Source organism: Athene noctua, chromosome 13 (assembly GCF_965140245.1).
Source record: "Athene noctua chromosome 13, bAthNoc1.hap1.1, whole genome shotgun sequence".
Lineage (NCBI taxonomy): Eukaryota > Metazoa > Chordata > Aves > Strigiformes > Strigidae > Athene > Athene noctua.
In genome coordinates this window covers 8753291-8770146 of record NC_134049.1, presented here as the reverse complement: position 1 = coordinate 8770146, position 16856 = coordinate 8753291, and the positions used below count along the sequence as shown (strand labels likewise).

The window sequence follows — 16856 nt, the reverse complement described above, 5'->3', positions numbered from 1 at the left end:
CTTATGCTGTACGCTTGCACCCCTTGCATTTTTCTTTTGGTGGGGGAAACAGCATAATGAGCATTTGCTACTGCTAGGAAGTAGGTTAAACAGATCAGGGAAGATGTGGTGATTATCTCAGAATACTTAATCTGAACCCATTCTTTTTTTAGATTTCTGGGCAAGCATTAAGTTCTGATGTCTTTGTTTTCTGTCATTTGTAGAAATAACAGCACTTGTTTGTTTATCTAAAGCATATTATGTCTTCTTATTTGTGTGTAGGGCACAGACAAAAGTTAAATTGGCATCAGTGTGTCACTGTTCTCTGTGGCGTAAATCTGTCTTTCTAGTCCTAAACGTGCTGTGGAAAAAGTACACATGCCCTTAGACGTCATAACTGAGCATATGTTGGAGTGCTTTGTAAGTATAGATCAGAAAAACGTTGTTTAGCAATAGATGTTATCTGTGGACTAACGTCTAGATTTTAAGTCTGCTGCTGTTAAGGGCAGGGCACCTGGAGGGGGAAAAAAGAAACAAAAGTAAAATCATTATCTTGAAAAAGATAGCTCAAGTATCAACAAATGAAAAGCATGGAGAATAAAGGTATTTGACCTAAGGTAAGAACAATATTAACTACTGTGGTATGGTCCCTGCCTTAAAACATTTTCCTTCAGAAGAAAATAACAAAGTGTTGAGCAAACTGGTGCCCTGAAACCAGACAACTAGATCAGTGGTTTAGACGCTGAGAACCAGTCAGTCTGGGCACAGTTAGGGACAGGTATCTATCTCAATAAATGATAGTTTATAACAGAGTACTACTTTTGCTGCCAAGGTTATTCCTCTGTGTTGTTGAATAGGAGATTTATTTACACTCTTGGTGCAGCAGGTAGATGATGCTCAAATCTGTGGCATTAAAGCTTTCTTGTAGAAGCAAACTACTGAGCATCTGTGTGTGGCTGTGGCTGCTCCAGTGCCCTCTGTGTGTAGAGAGGTGGTGCTGTCCAAGACCCTCAGTCTCCTGGCATTGTGCTGCTGCTCTGTGCACACTCTGTTCATGGATCACGGGTGTGGAAAAGTTCTTTCGTGTGCAGGATGATCCCTGGGATGGCAGCTGGGGCTGGACTGTGGAAGCTGGTAACTCCCACAGCCTGTTTATGAGGACACCTTGTGCCTATGATGTGGGCTCTTGACCAGGTAGACTTCAGCACTGGCATTGTGCTCCCTGGAGCCATCATCTCTATGTGCTCTTTTGTCCCTTTTCCCCGACTCGTAGTAAAAAAAGTCCTGGGTCAGATGTAACCAAATGTGTTACCACAAGCAGGCTATGGTCATCTGAAGCGAAATAAGGAGCAAAAACTTTCCTGGTCCTGAAAAATATTGAAAAAGCTATGCATGCCATCAAAGAGACCTTCCCAGCTCAGGAAGATGCAGTTAAATATTATTTGTTTGGGGGGGTTGTTTGTTTGATTTTTTTGTTTTACTGTTTTGTTACGAGCTAACCCTGTTTGGTGCTGCACAGGATGGTCAAGTCCTGAAGAAGATTAGTCACAATCACAGGAATACGAGAAAGGGGAGATTAAAACGGTTCAGGGTCATGTTTGCAAGGGGTGAATCACCACTTGCATAGGTGTAGATGGGTAGAGAGACACTTGGAAACCCTACATGCACGTGGAAATACGGGCAGTGCCTTTGCTTTATTACTGTATGCGTGCTTGGGTAGCGCCTACAGCTCCTGTTGACGCTCAGGTGGTGTTGCACAAGCAGTCGTTTACAGGTGCACTGGAAGAAGGGTGTGTCCCCGCAGTTAGAGTGGGCTTTAACTTCTTGGTTTTTCTTCACTGTTCATTGCACTGAGCAAAAAGCTGCTTTGCTCTATCTGCTTGAGGTGGCTGAGGAGGGGGAGGGCGTTCTGTTGGGTGGTGGAAACTGTTGTCATTGCTTTAACTAAAGATCCTTTGCTTCAGGGGATGGTTGGGAGGGGAGAGAGATGTAGTAAGTTCATGAAGGAGAGTACTGGCAGATAAGTCAGCAAAGTTGCCTAATTGCCTGCCTACCTGTAGTAGGATTTGGTAAGTGGTGGTAGCCTTAATATTTGTTTTTGTTTTTTTTTCCAGGATGCCTAGCAGCTGGTAATGAAGTCATTGCAGTGCTAGTTTGGTGACTGGTTATAACTCTTGATTAACGATAGAGTGGGGAGGAGTGCACTTTGCAGAGAAAGTAATGAGTAGGTCTCACTCTGGCCACCTCCAGCTCGTGTGTGAAACACATGAGATGGATGGAGGCACAGCCAGGTTTTCACTTTGCTGCGTGAATACGGAGTAGTAGCAGGCTCAGTTAATTTTAGGCTACATTTGATTTCAGGCTTTGAGATGCAGGTTGTATAGACATTTGCTGACTTGTTCTGGGATTTTTTTTTTTGCCGGTGGCGAAAACTTGATTCCTCCCCTGACACACACTTGGGAGTTACAGAAGGACTGGACTGTTTGAGTACTGGACAAAATCTGTGCCAAGTACTCATGCTATTTAATAATGTCTCTTGCTTTTCTATTTGTAATCTACTGAGTTACTGTGACCTGCCTCTTTAAAGATGCTATTGTTGTAGCTGTTTGCCTCCTTAGAGGGGTAAAAAAAAGTACAACTGAAGAAAAACAATCTTTTTGTTGAGGGAGGGGAAAGTTGAGCTGTTTGAAAGCAAATCAGGCAACCTGCTGAAGGTGTTGCAGGGTGAAAGATGCTCTATGGTTGTTCGTGGTGGTTTCCAGCCATCTGCCTTGATGTAGTAACTGCAGATCTGCTGCAGCTACAAACAGCTTGTTACAGCACCTCGTGCTACCTTCTGCCTTATTCTGTACATAGAGGAAACAAAATACGAATGTAGTGTAATTCTCTGAGCTTTGCAGTTGTGCACTTAGCAATATTTGTGTGACGAGCAGCATTGTTGCTTCAGCTGTGAAGTGCCTACACACTCAACCTGCCTTGCAAGAGCTCGAATGGATCAGAACTATGTGCCAATGTGCTTTGTAACCACAGACCACCTGTGTTTAATGCACCCAGAAACAGGCTGTGGGCCCTTTAGTACAGGATGGGCCCAGAGGCTTCATTCAGAAATTCCTCAATAATCTCTGAAAATCGCATGAGCTCTCCCTTCCTCACTACTGCACCGTGTCTCACTGCTTTGCTGCCGGCATCTCTTCTGCCTTTTGTGGGCCACGGTGCAGGTGGGAAAGCATCGGAGGTGTGGAGGAGGGATGGTGTGCAGGAAAGGTAATATGTGGAAGTGAAAATTTCCCAGTTTGGATTTTGATAGAGTTAACAGTTATTTTACAGGTGAAAGGGGAATAAGCATATTGCATTTTTCTTATAAAAACAATGACTTAGTAGTAATCTTGAAGGGTTTCTAGGTAAGTTATAACATCTTTTCTTGAGACTTTTGTTTGAACAAGTACGTGCAAATATTGGTAAGCAGCTTCCAAGCTGATACTATCACACTTCTTTACCATTGCAGTTTTGGTGCTGTCAATTTTCTTTTGAGCCCTTCAATACTGAACATGTGAATTGTCCGTGACACTTAACTGCTTTTCAAAATCCAAATAATACTACTTAGCCCTGATGCTGGTATAGTGCTTTTCATCTGAGCGCTTCACAAAACCAAGGTAAAATTAGGCTACTAAACTACAATTGGCACTGTGTTTATTGACATAAAAGGTCAATATGGCATAAAAGAGTATTTCAAACCAAATTATTTTTCCCTTATGCCGTATCAATGCTATGAATAGAAATCAATACTATCTGGAAGTATTTGAGCCTATTCAGTAAAAAGCCCACACTCAGAAATCTTGGGATAGGAGCATTCTGTTCCACATAAACACTTCATGCTGAGTGCTCATCAAATACCTCAATTGCCTTATTTGTTGTCAGAGTTGATGGGTGATCTCTCTCTGTTGACCCTGTGCTGATAATGCTTTCTTAAACGAGCCTGCAGCTGGCAGTTAAATCGCATGGCACAGTGCAAAAGTCAGCCCAGTTGTAAACTGAACAGGTTTCACTGGAGTTATGTCATCTCTTTATAATGGGGTGTTAATGCTGAGAGGACCAAGCACTACTTGTGATATACAGAGGGTTGCTAGGCCAGGCTTTAAATGTATCTGTTGAGTTTGAATGTGAATTTGTGAGGGAGATTTAGGAAAAGGGCTGACTTTGCTTTGGAGCATCTCTTCTGCTCTGCTGTGGATAGCACTAGTGCTCAAACACTGAGCTCCTCACCTTCACCCTTGAGCATCTGGGGCAAGGGAGGTAGGTCGGGTGTGCTTGAGTGGATCTCACATGTTTGGAGTCAGATGATGGCTCTGGCAAAACGTGATCTGCGCTATGCAAGTCTGCAGCTAGCCGCCTAAATGCTTAATTGTTGGAGCTGTTGTGTAACCCACCCGTAATCTGAGTGCTGGGTTGCAGATTTTTGTTGCATCATTAGACCTTCTCTTTCATTACTGGTTTAGGACCATTATACAGATCTCCTAATTTATATAATTAAGTGCTGCACAGCTCCAGTGACATGTTGATTCGAGCAGTGAAGTGACTTCATGCTGCGGTTGCCCAGCCGGTGTTCGGCAGAGCCAGGCAGCCGTTTGGCAGTGGGTGGCTGCAGCCAGCTGTTGAAGAAAGCAGGGACGTTGCTGCTGGGTGGGTGGAGAGGCAATACTGGCCGGGTCACAGACATTGCTGGCAGTCGTCTGTAAAGTCTTGGGTGGGTCACTTCATTTTCTGACCCTTTGGTTCCCTTCCCAGGATTTACCAGTTTAACCTGTAAACACAGTGGCAAAGGGAATCTTGCTGTGTGTGCTCATGGTGCTAAGCACGGAGGGACCTTGGTCTTGGCTGAAGCTGCAGTGACAGACAGGAATACAGATTTGCACTTTGTGTTTCACACCAAGATGATCCTTAACATGGAGGGGAAAGCTTGTATTAATGCGTCGGTGCATGTTGTATGCTGATACCTGGTTTCAACAGGTACATGTTCCCTTCCTTATCCAAAGGTTTCTAAGTACAATAAAAGTTCTTTAATTTTTTTAAGACTGTGTGGAAGTAAAGAAGAAAACGAATTTTGTACATGGGGAAAATCAGATTAAAATAATGAATTGTGCAGGCTACATGTTTGGAGTTGGAGTGTCTTGCAACTGATGATGATTTCTGATGATGATGATGATGATGACCTCATTCCTGTGGCAATGGAGCTCGGTCAGCCTATTTAGCTCGGTTGTACATATGGGAATTGAGACAGAGGCCACAGCTGGCAAACTTTTTAGCAATGAAAGCATGGGGATAATGTTATAACCTTGATGTCATGGCCTTGCTTTGAACAGGGTGATGGACCATATGACATCTGAAGGGCCCTTCCAACTAAAATTTTCACATGGTTCTTGTTTCTTTCTTTTCTCAGGGTTGTATCCTGTTCTGGGGGTGACATATTGCCTTCCCAGGAAACGTTTAGCCTGTCCTGCTCACAAGCTGCACCCAATATCTGAAAGAAAATTGGCCTATTCTGTTAAGTGGGGGACTGTGTTTAAGAGACGTTTTCCTTTGCATTGAGGCATTGTGTTGGTGGCTCTAGATGATGGCCATGTTGAAGTAGTCCTTGGCTTCACTGTTTGTGCTTTTTCTGTTTCCTGGTCTTGTGAAGGGGGTTTTATTTTGGGCTTTGGCCTGTGTTATGTCATGCAGATTGTAACCTGAATATCATGATAGAGGAGTGATGGTTCTTGTGGCTTTGCTTCCTGGATGAGAAGGGTAAGCAAACAAGGAGAGAAGAAGGAGAAGAATCTGTTGCAGAACTAGAAGTCTGTATTTTAGGAGAGGCTGTGGGCTTGAGATGATACTGCATCTTGCTGCTGTTTGCTTTATTTTTTAGCTGATCACTCTGATACTGTTCCCCAGGAACAAGGGATGGTGGTCTTGCCATGGTGGTTCAATGAAGTCTTAATGTGTTGCACAGATTTTAAACTCTCAAAGAGTTCAGTTGTAGTATCTCCCACAGACAGTCAGCCATGATGATCTTGTGGAAACAGTTTGAAGTCCTTATCTCAATCCTGATGCAGTTTTACAAGACTGGAAAGAAGCAGTTGCTATTAAGGATGAATGCTGTGACATGCTTCACTTTAAAGAAGATCAAATTTCTGGACCATGTCCTAGTTTTATTATTAGTAAAAACTGTAGTGGGTCGCAAGAATATTATCATTCTTTACATTTTTTTTTTTTTTTCTGGTTTCAGCCTTCAAAATGTCAATCCTATACATTTCAAGAGCACTTGTGCAGGATCGTGGTCTTAGAGGCCAGGGGGCTTTCACTGCTTGCAGAGTCACCTTTGCACCTTGTCTTCTGTGGAAACAAGTTCCTGGGGTTTATTGCACAAGAGGAGCTTGTGGAGCTCAGGTTGCTCTTAAGAGGCAAAGCAGAGGGGCATAAAGCATCCCTGGTCTCTTTGTTTTGCTGATTTGTGATTGCTGGTGGAAGTAAAAAGAAAACCTCAAACTTCTTTCGGCTCTGTGCAGATCTGTGAGTTCTAGAGAGATAATTTGTGTCTGTCCGGGCTAGAGTGAGCAGCTCTCTTGGTTGGATTCTTCCTCGCTTCTGTTTTCTAATGACATGGGAGTATTTCTGTTTACAAGTTCAAGGCGACGCTGTCAAAAGAGTTTAAATTTCAAAAGTTAACTTAGTGTATGTGAAAGAATTTTTGTCTCCTGTCTCTTGGTCATCAGGATTAATGGGACTCCAGTTAACACCTTAATGTTACTGCTCTGCAGTGTGTACTATCATGTGAAATATGGGTGCTTTACTTTCTATTGTTTTAAAATTCTTGGCTTGTCTTCATCCAGTGTGCCAAGTCAGATGCTGCCCTCTAAACAAACCCCATCATTTACTTTTAGAGGAACTTTGTGTGTGTGTGTGTGTGTGTGTGTGTGTGTGTGTGATGAACTGTGATGAGCTCCAATCTGCCCTCCGCTCTGCTGGTAAAAAAGTACTGTATGCAGTGTTTAGTGAATCCATGTTGCATTTACAGTTGTCCAAAGCAAAGCAGATTTTAGCCTTGGTGTGGACCTTCTTGACTTTCTCTTGAGGTCAACCAAGGGAAGGACTTGCCACTCTGAATGTGGCTTTGTAGCATGTGACTGTGGGAAATGCCTTGTCTCAGTGGAGTGTATCCAGGCTCCCTTCCCTAAGGAATTAGGAAACACGGTTCAGACCATGGGACAAACTTCCGAAAAGGTCTTGTGAGCCAGTTTCTCTTGGGAGATGCAGTAGAAGCAGGAAAAGGATGTCCTGTAATGAGAATATCATGGTATATAAGTATAGGCTGTGTATTAAAACCAAAAGATAAGAGCAGCATGAAGTTATATACCCCACCCCGCAGTTTGGGAGATGAGGAGGAGAAGCAGTGTTTTCCTTGACATCATTTGATATAAAATTGTGAGGAGGTTTTATAGCGCCAACAGCCAAAACTCGGAAGTACTCCAGAGGTTTGTTTGGGTGCTGTGGCTGTGGGATTGGCTGTGTTTGGGCGCCTTGGCTATCGAAAGGTTCCAGCTGTATCAAATAATCCCAAATAATCAGCATTTCGTCTCCTAGACCATTAGTGCCCTGATCTTGGTGCTGTTTTTTGAATTTGTTGAAAGTTTCATAATGGCAATTACAACCAGATGGTGAGATAACTCGTTGGACGTGTCAAAGCGATCAGCTGGCAGAGCAACAAAACATGCAACACTTCTGAGAAAAATAAAATGGGTTTGTTTTCAGGGAGAAAAAAGCGCAAGTTTAAGGAGTGGTTTCTTCTGTGCCAGGTGGTGTTTGGGAAGGGTGGGCATTCACTGGAGAGGAACCAGCAGAGCAACTGGAAACTGTGAGGTCCAAGTGTTGGGGCTCTACTAAGCATATGTGTTTGAGAGCCCCACCTGATTGCTTCTAAATAGATTGTCAGCACAGGATGACTCCTTTTTTTGCTGTGTTAGTCACTGCCATCCATTTCATTTAGAAATGAAGAGAGAGAGAGAGAGTACTTTTTAATGCCTGGCTCTTCTGCCTGTAAAGGTGACATTACATGCGGGTCACCTTTAAACCATTGGGCTCTTTTTTTGGAAAAGAATTTTATCTATTACAGGAATTACATACACAATCCACAGGTCCAGTTACCTTGTCTTTTTAAAAGTGTAAATATCTGTAATGCTGTCCTGAAACTTTCTTTCCCTTTCTCTTCCCTGAACATGTTTCAGTAACTCATCAGTGGCATGGGTAATTCCTGATTTAGCTCTCTTGTTATGTAGAGACAAGACCATGAGTAATCTGCCATCAAATAATTCTGTCCTAGCAAACAAGATGGTTTCTTTCCCCTATTTTTATTAAATCCAAGCAGAATAGCTTGTGTAAAGGCAAGAGTCAAAAGGACTCTCCTTTACACTCTCACTTACTTTAGTGAGAACTGTGTGATACTGTGACTGTTGTGACTATAGGCCCTTTTGGACAGAGATTATCCAGAGTTACGGGTCAGAACATGGGAATGTTGTCAGAGTAGAGTAGGGATCCAGTTGCTTTTTACAGCTTTTCTTATAAAAATCCCATATGTCATCATCTTCCTGTGATGATACAGAGTAGTGTTTTATTTGTAAAGCAGTATGAGCTGACCCATGAAACATAATTTTTAAGACCGTCTTTTTAAGATTCAGGAAAGAGGGCCTACGTCAGTTCGTCTACACTTGGTATTGATTTCCCAGTAAAGGAAGAGGAGGAGAAGAAGTCCGCATGGGGAAATCCTGAATTGGGTGTGCTTAGGCATGCAGGAGTTATTCCAGAGCAATTTTGCAGGAAGCAGAAATCAGTTCTTTGGGGGATTGATTCTTTGATGTGAACAGCTTTACTGATTGTGCAGGCTCTTTATATATGGAACTAAAAAATAGATATATCTAAGACTTTTTAATATTCGTTGTTTTTTCCTGTAGCAATCTAAAAATTCCTACAGAAGGAAAGCAAACAAAAAAAAACCTCAGAGGAAGAATTTTATTATCTGTATTACTGCTTTTTATTGGTAGGCCAGTCAATTTTCTCCACTTGCTAATACTTTCCAAGTCATGGGCATCCAAGTGAGCTTTACATGTGGGTCTCCATATACACACCCTCATTCCTTAGTGGATATGATTCACAGGATACTCATGATCTCCTTTAGCAGTGTTAGCCATGCCTGTATTGCTTGTTGGTTCAAAGGAATATCAGTAAACCCTACTTTCTCTGTCAGAGTATTACAAGTATGGTTTTAAAACCCAAGTTATCAGTGTCTCACAAATGAATGAAACCACTGTATTGTTGTAGTATGTGCCTTGGAGAGAGCTGTTACTTGGAGATCAACATGGGATGGCTAGTAGGAGCCTTGAGTTAATGTTGCTTGCTTAATGTAGTTAATCATTGTTTTATCAAACAGTAACCATTGTTTAAAATGTGGTCCTGAAAGTAATACTACAGAAATGCCGGAGGGAAGTTCCAGTCTGTTTATTTGTGACTGTGAGGATGGTTTTTACTGGTTAATGAATCCAAAGAGGGTTTGACTGGGGTTTAAGAGTTCAGGTAATTCCTCTTCCAGCTCCAGTAGCTTGCCATAGGAATATAATCCAGCTCCAGTAGCTTGCCATAGGAATATAATCCAGCTCCAGTAGCTTGCCATAGGAATATAATCCAGCTCCAGTAGCTTGCCATAGGAATATAATCCAGCTCCAGTAGCTTGCCATAGGAATATAATTCAGAAATGTGTGACATTGCAGTGAAGAAATTCATTCACAATCCTGATGCTTTAAGAAGCACAAGAGGGCAAGCTTTTTTTCTTTTTTTCCAGTTGGTCTGTTTAAATATATGTATTTGTTCTAAAATGCTTTTTAGCATGCAGTAACCTGTATTGCTTTGCAAAATACTCTTCCCATTCCTCAGTAGGAACCCACCAGCAGAATGAATAAACGAGACTTTTTAGCAATAAGACTTAAGAAAACATTGTGTAAAACTGACATTAAGGTGTTCAGGTGATGCTGTTCTTGTGTAGATGAATGAGTGAGATTTGTTTTGCAATGCATTATCTTCCTGTGTTGTATGTTCCCCAGCTAATTCACACAATATAATTGATTTCTCAGATGGTAACTAGTTTTGCCATTGTTACTTCTGTGCTTGTAATTGCACTTTGAACTCAGCAGGTTGGCTCAGACTGTGAGATTCCCTGATTGCGGATGCTTTCCCAACGGGGAGAGCACAGGGGCAGAGTCTCCTCTATCTGGTAAAACAGGAGGGGGCAGTCAGTGTGTCGCGCTTGCATTCAGTGACGTGTGTGTAGCCACAGCCTTTCCTGGTGTGGTAACCAAATGATGGCCTAAGGTGCCCTGATGACTTTGATTTAGCTAATAAAATCTCCCACACAGCATTTATTAAGCTGAAGACCAACCTGGGCTTTTTCTTCTTTTGACATTTAATCTACTTTAACTGCTCTTCCCAGGTGTGCTCCGTAGACCAGATTCAACTCTGTGGATGAATCCACTAAGTAGATTTTTCCCCAGAGCAGTAAATCAGCCTGGAAAAGTGCAGGCAACCCAGAAGGATTTGGCAGAGACTTGTTGGTAGATTTGGGCTTCATCTGCTGGCCACCACCTGCCAACACCTCCTTTTGGTGCTTTTGTTCCTTTTAAAATATCTTGCCGTAAGGGAGTTCACGAATAGTTTGATGAAGTCTGTCCTGGAGCGGTTGTGTTTAAGATGGGTGTAAAAGACGTAAGGCCAACTTAGAGGTTTGGGATACAGTGATGGACAGCAGATCAACAGCTCTGGGGATAAACCAAATAGCAGGACAGTAGCAAATACAGCTCAACAGCACAATTATTCTTAGATGGTGCCAGGTGCCCACGTGGGTCTTTATATAGCCCTTTACTTTGGTTATCGCCCCATGTGTGCTCATGGAAGCCTGGGGTGGGTCACCACATGGGACTACTGCAGGAGGCAATGCAAGCCTCCCGTATGGCTAGCAAAGTAGAGGATGGTTTTCTTCCCCCTTGGTGAAGGTGATGTGATGCTGGATTGGGTGTTGAGACCCCCAGCAACCGTGCTGTCCCTTGCACCTGGTGACTCTGTCTTCTTCCGTCTCTTCCAGGAACTGAGTGTTGTGACCTGCCCTGCTCCTCCCTCTTTGGTGTGCAAACGACCTGAAGGACATCTTGGAGCCACCTGTACTGCTTCATGCAGTTAAAGTAAGGTTAAATGTTTTGGCAGCTCTTTCAGGTACAAGCGATGGTTGAGGCAAGGGGTTTGGGGGAATGGGTTTGCCCAGTTTACCTGCTTGACAGAAGGAAGGCATGCTGATATCAAAGCACATGTCATAAGCAAGGTCAACAAGTTATTTTGGCATAAAATACATTTTCTTGGTGGTGGAAGCAAAAAAGAAAAGAGGTGTCTGGTCTCGCCCCTTGCATCGACCACATGCCATGGTGTGGAATAGCAGTTAACACTTAGAGCATCAGCTGTTTTTCCCTACTATTTTAAGATACATTTTTCATGTCCCCAGGGCAGGCACATGGTTGCAGCCCAAGGATTTCAATAGGAGCCGGTCAGGATCAGAGCTCAGTTCATGGGGCTCAGGTCCTGCTGTCTGCTTGTCGGATGTGCCTCCTGGTCAGCACAACGGCTGTCAGTCTGTCCTGGAGCATTGAGGCTTCTGGGTTTGTTTTTCTGTTAACACCATCTTCTTGGTGTGGTGAACCAAATCAGGGGATGGATCTGACCTAAAAGCAAATATACGGTTATTGCAATACTGACAGTAGCTGTTCTGACTCATGGAGTTACACCCATTCTCTCCAAAAAGACTTGAATTTGCAAAAACTGTTAGCCTGAAGCAAAGAAACTGTGAGAGTCTTGCTTGGAAATGGGCGCTTGCCATGTTTGAGCTCTGTCAAGGGAGGGAGGAAGACCACTGCAAGATGCCTCTTACTCTCCTCCCACTGTCTCTAACCTGTTTACCTTCTGTAGTGTCTCACATTTTCCATGGTCTTGCCTGAAGAGACCAGTGCTTTAATGACACTGGGTTCAAATCGTTTGGCATTACTGAGCTGTAGCAACAGCTGGGTGGATTAATCATAAACTGCTGTTACTGTAGAGAGACAACTATTTATTATAATTATTTAGGTTTCCTTTTTTCAGTGGGGTTGGGCAGTAGAATTTTCAGAGCTTGAGAAAGAAATAAAGTCTTTGGCAAAATTATGAATGAAACCTGCTTTATCGGCAGTGAGTAAGTGGCCGGCTGAGAGCTGGTCTCCAAGCTCATAACAAATGTCGATGATTGTTAGCCAAATATATGGGGCTGTGTTTAAAGGAGGAATGCATGACACCAGTTGCCATGTAAGAGAAGCAATTTGTGGCTTGATTTGTCATGTAGTTTCTTAACTTGCTGTGAATTTTTGGAGTGTGGTAAGCTTGCTGCGAGCAGTGCTTGCTGCTGAGGAAGATGCCAGACCCTCCCTGGGGGTGACCAAGGGGATGATGTCTTGGTCAGCATCAGCAGAGAAATCTCTGGGGAGGCCCAGCACAGGCAGTGAGAGCTCCTCACCTGCCCTCCTGCCTGGGAACCAGCCTCTGTATCATGTCTCATTTCTGGGTGTGCCTCCTCTGAAGGATCTGGAAAAAAAAAAAAGACTAAACTGGAGTTTAAGAGCAGCATTCTCATATCCTTCCCTTTTTCTGCCTGCTGGTCTAGTATTTCCATAATTGTGCTTATAATGATAATCTTTTCATTTCATTCATACAGTGGTTACTGCTTAATGAACTTCATGTTAATGAGCTCTGTAACATTTAAAATAGCTGCATAACTTGAAAAGAAAAAACCCAAACCCCAGTACTAAAGGGATGTATTTCCACTCCCCAAGCTTAATCCTGTGTTATAACATAATTGCAGAGAGTTGCCTGGCTGGTGAACAGCTGCACAGCGTGGGCTCTCGGTTCTGCATAGCTGCTTGTCCCCGAGCTGGGGTAATAAATGATTTACTGGAGAGGTTGGAACCTGTGGGCACTTAACCCGTTCGATTCCTGAGGGACCAGTCTGAAAGGCCACTTTGTAAAGGCAGTTGGAAGAAATTATTTCAGGTGTGAAGTGGGGTGTCTGTTTGCAACGTTTGCTTTTTTGAGTATGAGCTAGCTGCAGAAAGGCTCAAACCCAGAAGGTGGAGTAGTGGAATTGGGTAAAAACTTTGCTTATCTGAATTTTTATTATTTGATGCTTTAATTTAAAAATCAGATTTGAATTAGTGTTCTCTCTTGTCTAATTTAGAGATGTAACCCTTCCAGTTGCTTGGAGATTTACTTTTTGTGGGCCATTCCCTGGATGTGTAGTGTAATACAGTGTCCTGGGAACAGAGCTGCAGCTCTGATTTTTTCCTCTCTGGGGATACAGTACCAAGTGCCTCCATCACTACACTTGCTAGGTGAATGATGTGCATTTTTTGAGACTGTCATGCTTCAGAAGGGATGCTCCAGTAAAACGATCATGTTCAGTGACTACCTAAAAGTATTTGTTAAAAGAGAATGTTTTCCTATAGTTTTGTGAGTGGGAGGAAAAGGAGCGCTAAGAATCAACAGTTCTTAATTTTGCAGTGGCAGATGCGGTTGTGCTGTGCCACAGGGAGTGGGTTTAGCACAGGTTCTCCACTATGTAACCTGAAGTTTCTGATGAAGTTTTACTCTTCTGGAAAAAAGTACCAGCCAGCTTTCCCTGAGTAAGTCTGGGATGCCTAGAGCTGCAGAGAGGGAGCGTTTGCAAAAGGAGCCTGAAGGAAAAAGTGAGTCTGATGTATTCTTCAGAGAGGAAAAGCACTTTAAAGTGTTGGGCACCCAAGCAGCTCTGACCAAAATGAGAGCGGAGGTGTCTCTCGGATCTTGGTCTTGATGCCAGTTTTTCCAACCCTACCTGTGGCTTTAGTAGTTAAGGTTGGTGCATGCACTTAATAAAATATGCATTGGATAACTACCTGGCTTGCAAACGCTAGGAAATATTTAATAATATTTCTCAGCATGAAAACGTGCATGGTGCTTTGAGCCTCATGAATCTTTTTCTACTCCAAGCCTCGGTTTTTGGGAATGCAGTACAAGCGCGGTGGCTTGGGAGGCACAGAGAGAAGCGGGGCTTTATCGCTCAACTCTGGGGCTTGGGGGTATTGTTTCTTTTGCCAAACCCATCATTGTTCAGCATAGTTTCAGAAACAACACAGTCCTGACAGTCAGAAGAATAGTAAGGTAGAGAAAGCTGTTTTTAGGACACATGCTGTAGTCAAGAGTTGTTGGAATCAGTAGTTAGAGGCTTTGCTCTCTCCTAATGCATGTGTAAGGCTGCAGGCATTTTGGTGCTGATGACAGCTATCCATTGTGTTTATCCTTATATACACTGGGCTGAAATACTCCCCAAATTCTGTTCCTCCCTCCACACTCTGCTTCACCTGGTGCTGTGCATCTGGAGGCACTGTTGGTCCCATACAATTCATCTCTCTTTTTCAAAAGTAACTAACAACTTCCATGATGCTTTGGCTGCCCAGCTTGATAGCCTTTGGCATGGACCCCATTTCTGCAGAAAATCCTGGTTTACTTGTCCTTTGAAAATTGGGACATTTCAAGAAGTTTCTAGTTCAGCACCCAAAGTCAATAATCACTCTTACAAATGTGAGCTGGTTATCATTGAGAGCTTCCCCACAGTTTACTGCCAAAATATGTATTCAAATGACAAAGCATATTGGAAGGTATAGACTGGATTTTACTCATTTGTCGAGGCGTCTAGAATGTCTGCTAAGGATTTCTGGAAGTTAATACTTGAGCCTGAGATAAATGTCTCATGCATACATGAAACAGCTGCCCCAGAACCTGTTGGAGGACTTAATTTGAGTATAAACATACGTGTGCTTTTGCGTACATGCTGCACTTGAATTCAAGTCGACTGTTAGTTCTTAACTTTATTAGGATGTAGCTACTTGAACTGAAGATGTGGTCTGTGATTTTTATTTTATTATAGCAGCATGATAGCTCCTTTTGAAATGTTGTTTGGATTTGACAAATTGGTATCTTAAATATTGTTTGACATTTGTAATATTTTAAAGGAAAAGAGTGACAAGTGAGGGCAGGGTTGTATCTTATTACAAGTGAATTGGTTGACAGCATGTGCATATTGTAAAATGGGAAATTAATCACCCTGTGTTGATGACCCTTGGACATTTACAAAAGGCTGGTCTTTATGTTGCACAAATAGATTCCGGACACAGGAAAGAGGCTTATGACAAGAGGATGAGATCAGTTTGTATAATTAGAGCTAGCTAATAATCCTTCTACTCTCTGTTTTTCCAACTTTTACAGTATCTTTCTTTATTTGGAATTGGGCATATGGACTGTAGAGTGATAGATGCTGTGATTTGAGTTTTGTGGGTTTGTTTTTTATATTTGATAATGGGTGAAGAGATGGGAGCAGGGAAACCAGATGTGCACATTTGAGAGAGATTACTGCCTTCCTCTGCTAGGCACGGGGAACAGCACTGCTTTTATTAACCCTGCACTGCTTCTTCTTTTTCCAGGCTTTAGATAGGAATTAAGTCATCCATTAAATTATTTTTGGGGTTTTTTTGACAATTAATGTGATTGAAATTGTGCAAAAGAAGAAACTTAGTCCTGAGACTAAGGCTATTTGACTAGGTATTCATCTCTGGAGTAAGACAGGGCTGGCAGCGCTGGGTAAGGGATTTACTGCAGCATGAAAAAGGTTTAAGCTTATTTTTTTATATGCGTGTGTGTATATGCTAGCCTGTACCTTCGCTTTGTGTTAATTATTCATTATGTGGGAAGGATAAAGGGATAAATTTGGGGAAGTGGCGTGGTCGGGGGTTCAGCTGGAGCGTGGTGGTGCAGCCCCTGGGCAGCCCAGCTCCCGGCTCAGGAACAGCGCTGGGCCAGTTCCTGCTGCCGGGAAGCTGAGCTACATTAAGCAAAGTGAGTTAATCTATATCCAGAACATTTTATTAAATCATCAGTCAATTAAATCGGTGACGCTCTGTTAGGTTGCAGCTAGGCTCCCAGCCCCTCTGCTGTGGTGTAACCTGAAAGTTGTTGAGCTATAGCAACTCCCTGAGTTCTGTTTGGTGGGCTGTTGTACATGAAGACCACAGTACTGAGATTTCCAACACAGTTAAAGGAGGGGGGGTAAGGATTTTAGGTTCATCTTTCAATTAAATATTTATTTTCCATTTTTTTTCTAGGGGTAAAAAGGTGTCACAAAGTTTCTTTTTTTTTTTTTTCTTTTTTTTTCTTGCTGTGAGAGCAATCTGAGTGTGGCTCATTTTCCCAAGGGTGGCTTGCTGGGTTACCTCTGGGCCGTTGGAGAAGACCAGTGGTAGAGCCAGGCCAGTGCAAAATGCCTTTAAACCTCCTTTCCATCCCTTACAGCCAAAAGAAACTCCTGTGTATCTGTAATTGAATGGCAGCATATGGTTTTGTTTGCAGACAGGGCGCAGCTGGTAAGCAGTATCTCACCTGTAGAAATGCTGCATGAGGGATATATATTTTTTTTTAAGAAATCAATTTACTGACAAAACATAACCTTCAGTGAGTTACATAAATTCAGATGATTTTACACAAATATGTGAGGTTTGTTTAGTTCTAAGCTCAACTGGGATAGTAAACACAATCCTGCAATATGCTGGTAACTTGTTTGCTGCCATACATTTGAAAGGTGGTTTCTTGTTTCCTCGCCTCCTCTTTCCATTGTTGATTGCTTTTGCTGAGGGTATCACTTTTCTGTGTGTCTGCAAAATAAACTTGCTATGGGTTACTTCTCCTAATTTCTCTAG

The 16856-nt window shown here is 42.7% G+C and overlaps 1 protein-coding gene across 7 annotated transcripts in view; it reads left to right on the top strand.

Annotated features, from left to right (window-relative positions):
* AKAP13 (A-kinase anchoring protein 13) overlaps positions 1-16856 on the top strand; it is a 224007-nt gene that overhangs the window by 40307 nt on the left and 166844 nt on the right. For all 7 annotated transcript variants that reach the window (XM_074917611.1, XM_074917615.1, XM_074917614.1 and 4 more), the window contains one exon: positions 11141-11237. The gene's annotated coding sequence lies outside the window, so the exon portion shown is untranslated. The remainder of the gene's footprint in view (positions 1-11140; positions 11238-16856) is intronic.